Source organism: Austrofundulus limnaeus, unplaced genomic scaffold, assembly GCF_001266775.1.
Source record: "Austrofundulus limnaeus strain Quisiro unplaced genomic scaffold, Austrofundulus_limnaeus-1.0 Scaffold14, whole genome shotgun sequence".
Taxonomy (NCBI): Eukaryota; Metazoa; Chordata; class Actinopteri; order Cyprinodontiformes; family Rivulidae; genus Austrofundulus; species Austrofundulus limnaeus.
The window spans coordinates 1,047,930-1,053,033 of record NW_013952416.1 but is presented as its reverse complement, the minus strand read 5'-3'; the positions used below and the strand labels follow the sequence as shown (position 1 = coordinate 1,053,033).

The 5,104-nt window shown below is 39.8% G+C and overlaps 1 protein-coding gene across 4 annotated transcripts in view; it reads left to right on the top strand.

Moving 5' to 3' along the window:
- The first annotated feature begins 3,584 nt into the window (after window positions 1-3,584).
- Window positions 3,585-5,104, top strand: part of sema6a (sema domain, transmembrane domain (TM), and cytoplasmic domain, (semaphorin) 6A) — a 125,363-nt gene continuing 123,843 nt past the window's right edge. For 3 of the 4 annotated variants that reach the window (XM_014002622.1, XM_014002619.1, XM_014002618.1), the window contains exon 1: window positions 3,586-4,178. The gene's annotated coding sequence lies outside the window, so the exon portion shown is untranslated. Of the gene's footprint in view, window positions 4,179-5,104 lie in introns of all 4 variants that reach the window. The other variant, XM_014002621.1, reaches the window with a different exon arrangement.

Here is a 5,104-nt window from a genome sequence, read left to right as displayed (position 1 = left end):
ACAGGTCTCTGCTACTGTTATTTTGTGGGTCAAAAGGTAAAAAGTTTGGGAACCACTGCACTTTGGTTCCCAAAGTTGGGCTTTGACCCAATTATGGGTCATGAAGCACCTTGGATAATCTCCAGAAATCAATTTAAATGGTAATAAAATAATTGCTGATGTAATATTTCCCCTATAATATTACAAAACCACAAAATAAGTGTAAATAAGTATTTATATTTGTGTATACACGGTTAAGATTGTCAAAAAGCCTGTGTTTTTGGGGTTATTAACGAAGTTCATGTACTCAGACCAGTAATATTTGGGGTCACAAGTTTTTGCCAWGGATATTTTGTGGGTCAGAAGATAAAAAGTTTGGGAACCACTGACATAGAGAGTTAAGTAGAAATAAGAATAAATTAGATATTAGAGATTTGTTTCAAAGGTCATCAGGAGATGTAGTTTTTTGTAGAATATCAAAATAAGAAGAACCGGTGTTATGGAGAGGTTATAGGCATCTGATCCATACTCCATTCTGGAAGGTGGAGGTAATGCACCTAAAAGTTGTTTGCAAACCGCCATTAAATAAAAGAAGAAGAAGAAGAAGAAAAAGTTTTTCAGATAATGAGCTAAAGTTTGGTGAGGTGGCAGCTGAGACTGATACCCAAGACATGTTTAACCGCTATCATGAAATATGAAATATTTGTTTAAAGGAGACATATCATGCTTTTAAATCCTACTTTGTCCACATTTAAATCATTCTGTTGGTGTCATGAGTTTTGCTTTGATTAGTGTTCTTTTAATGTGATTATTTCTCATTCAGTTTTGTTGTTTGGTATTCTTGTTTTATTTTCTTGTTTCCTGTCTAGTCCCATCGTTTTGTATGCCTTTTACTCCACTTTACCTTCAGTCGGCTTCTTGGGCTGTGCCCAAATATTAAAAAAACATGTCCATACAGATAACAAAAGCATTAACAACACAATTGCTTGAAATTTTTCAATTTTTATACCACCAGATTTTTATTTAAAACTGTASTCCTTGTTCTCGTTTCATCTGCCATTATTAGCAGGAAATAAAATGCATTATGGGATGGTGTGCTGAAAAATCCATCRGACCTGTCCCTCAAATTGGTGCAAAAGAAGGACGCATTTGTTGGCCATCTTGTAGGAGTCTTTGAATTTGGACAGCGCGGTGCTCCAACATAAGCAGTCGACAAATCGGCCTTCGGAGGACACAGCCTTAGTGTTTWTCTAGCCTGCTGCTCACACCTGTCCATTGTCTGTGATCACTCAGGTGTTTTCAATCACCAATCATCCTCAGTTGTATTTAACCAGTCTCTTGTCTCCGTTGCCCCTGCATTACTGCCTGACTTCATGCTCCAAGCCTTGTTTGCATTCATGATTCTCGTCTTTGTTATTTTTTGCTGCTTCTTCAGCGTTTTCTTTTGTAATTTAATAAACCAGTTTTCATTTTTACCTTCAAGCCCTCATGCCCACCTGCATTTTGGGTTCCCACCATACCACAATCCTTGACAGTTGGGGTCTATATAAAATGGAACTGCAATGCTTTGGTCTGAATTCCTCCTTATTGTAACTTCACAAGCCCCTCCTCCCTTTTCTGAGATGTGTCTCAAAGCAAGTTATTTTGAGGCTGTCTCTTTAGATGCAAGCGAGGGGCTTCACACTCCGCCCCGCTCCAGCTTCCAGACCGGTCCTTGTTTGATAGAGGGRTTTATGACTTCATAGCAGCACAGATTTTTTTTTACAAATTAATTTAAAGATGTTAACAAGGGAAGACTTGTCCATCCAGCCTTACATGTTGGAGCCAGAACTTGACCCGAGAGGAGAATGAAGATGATGAAATTGTAGCTGATAAGTCCAGACCTTATTTAGAAGTTCCATCGCAAATACTGTGGAGTAACATATCAGAAAACCTTACAGAAAATGAAAACTGAACGCAGCACCAGGACAAACTAAATTATACTTTTCTGCACCACTAGAGACTCCAAGTACAAAACAAAACATATTTAACAGCTAAAAAAGTGGGTTTTGATTTGATTTGATTTATTGATTTAACAGGAAAAGATTACAAAAAATCAAGCCTGACTCAGCATAATTGCTGTTTTACAGCAGGTTCCTGTTCTGCAGCACATAAAACACTCAGAAAAAAACTCTCACATTTTGCACAATAGGTCCCTTTAAACTGTTGTATACCTACAGTATGTTGAGTCTGCCTGTTGGCAAAATGTCTTATGAATAAGGGTGTGAATTTTAATGAATATCAGGAAATAATCATTGGATTTACCTCAATTAATTATGGTTTTAACTCCTTCCGATTCAACCAGCAACACATAAATGGCTGTAACTCTGCTGTGGTGACAGCTGAGAGTCATTCACAACACATACTCTGAGTGCATGAGATCATGCATAATGGTATTGTTAAAACTTGGATTAAAAAACCCCTCAAACTTTACTATTTTTCAACACATTTTTCAACTTATTTTCAAACCCCGGCGTGAAAAGTAGAGAGCAATTTGAGAATGTATTTTTTCCATTTTATGGCCTTTGAATTGGATTTTATTGTCTTTACGCAAAGCATTTAATGACTTTCATGTGTGTATGTATTCCAAGCAGTAAATTACCAAAGACATGTACTTATTACCCACATGCCTCACACTGTGATGCCGTTCCATGTCAAATATTTTACTTATGAGTGACTGAAACAGAAATTCTTTTCTCCACATTGTGTTTACAGCCCTTAATGAATGTTGACTTGCATGCTGGCTAATGAGTTTGGATTTTAAATCAAAACTCAACAGATGAGGGACGTGTTGGCGGGGGGCGGGGCGGGGGCACATTTATTAAAGAACCACTATAGTGTTTGGCATTGGGCCTGTTGGGAGAGCTCTGTAATCTACTGTTACAGTAACAAGAAAGCAATCATGMAGAACAACCTTCTACTCAGGAACTCAATTATGTGCAAGCAAATGTACTTCATTCACAYGTGGCTTGTTTTTCCATGGTTTACCCTCACATTCATTAGCTGTGGAACATAGAGAATTAGACATCCATACATACGTGTTCTAGATTTTTAACAACTTTTATATCTAGGAGCATCTGTAAGCAGTAATGTTAATGCTTTGTGGCAATCTTGCAATTTTCATTCTAGTAAATTAATGTTTATTTTGGCCAGGTTTGCGGGTAAGAAGTAGCCCAGGATCCACGCGTCACTGGCAGCTGGTTATAATGTTCCATTCATTTGAAACATTAAAAAAAAACTTTGTTGATGTTTTCAGATTTTATTTGATGACCGCCTTTCCGATGRGGAGAAAATAAAGTAAAGTCAAGGCTCATTTGTTACTGCGAAGCACGTGTTTGTGTGTGCAAGTGCGCGAGCGCGTGCCAAGCCCCACACCRGGAGGGACCACCAGGGAGGAAAAGTGGTCCCCGAGAGAGGAGAGACGAACCAATGAGACGCCTTATCCTGAACACATTTTTTTTTCTAAAATTGACTGATTGAGCATTTTTATTGAGCTCTCAGTGTTATTATTTGTATTTATTTATTATTTGTATTTATTTATTTTGTCAGAGCTCGAGCGTTCTCCCTCACAGACGCGCATTCTTCGGACATGTTGCTGCGTAAAAATAGGAATACAGTTGTCCATAACTGGCACCCATTGACACAATAGCTCTCGTTCCATAGTAGCTCCTCCCTGTGTGTGTGTGTGTGTGTGTGTGTGTGTGTGTGTGTGTGTGTGTGTGTGTGTAGCGGGTGGGTGACAGCTGGGCTCGCTGCGCTCCGCTCCAGTCTAAGCTTCTCCAAATAGGATGACTGTCGGCTTTTGTGGCAGGGACTGCGTGTCCGTCTCCGCAGCCAGTTCTGGGACAGTCTTTCGGTTCGGTCCGTTCAGTTTCTACCCGAGGGGAGCCTGAGAACCGAATCCTCGCCGTTTCTCCTGACCTTTTATAGTGTGAATTTCCGATGGATTTTCCGATTCGAAGAGGTGCGATCTGAGCGCGGCATGTAACAAAAAGAAGCGCAAGGAGAGAAAAAAAGTCGCGCTCGTGTTGTTTTTGTTTTTTTTATTTTCCCTGAAGCGAGCCTCTATCCGAACTGCTTCAAAACGACACATCTAATGGATTATTAACAGACGGAGCCGCACAGAGTCATTCCGAGGCGATTCCATTCATGAGCTGAAGGTGAGATTCTTTGTTTATTTCTAACTTTGTGCGCTTACAGCCTCCTCCAGCAGGTTTTCTCCAACTTATTCCGTACGACCGGTGCACAAGCTTCACTGGGATCACTTTTTAAACTTAGCGCTGTATTAAAATCCATTTAAACTCGTAAAAAATAAGAAGCTTTGGACCCAATAAACGTCAGAACTTGTGTGGGTTTTCTATCCTGCTTAATAGAGGAGAATTTCGTGCGTAATCCTTTCTGTGGTTGTTCACTCATATGAAATAAATTAGAGCAGCTCTCCGAGGACCTATTTTGGATCACAGAGGCTAAAACACGGGAGAAAACGTGCGCATCATTTCCAATGTAGCAGGTTGAATGACAAAGAAGAAATTTGAACTTTTTGGACTGCGCTGGCTGTTGTTTCATTGTCGTTTTAAATATGTCACAAATATTCAAAGCTGACCAAGTGAATGAGGGTAAACCCACAGTTTGGTTTGAGAGCGCACGGGATTTTCAGTTGCCATTTATTTTCACATGGCTGGGAGTTTGAATTTATAATGATTAGAGGGTCTGATGGTGACGATGCTGCAGCTTGTGTTTACAGTCTTGCTGCTGTCGTTTGTTTTCCTTCACAAATCTCTAATCAGAGATGTGAGCTAACTGGTTATTTATACGTTTGGATTTTTTCCCCTAAGTCCCCCCCCCCCACCCCCACACATACACACTGCACACTCACCAGGGTGTGTTCAAGCCAGGAGGTAGAGTGCTCAAAATTACTTATGTGCAAAAAAACCAATCAAATATTTGCAATTCTAACCTGAAACTCCTTTTGTGTGTTTGCTTTTAGTCCAAGTTTGATTAAACATAAGAATAAAAATAAGTCTGATAGTTGTGCACATTATCTCTCCTCTCCTCTCCTCTCCTCTCCTCTCCTCTCCTCTCCTCT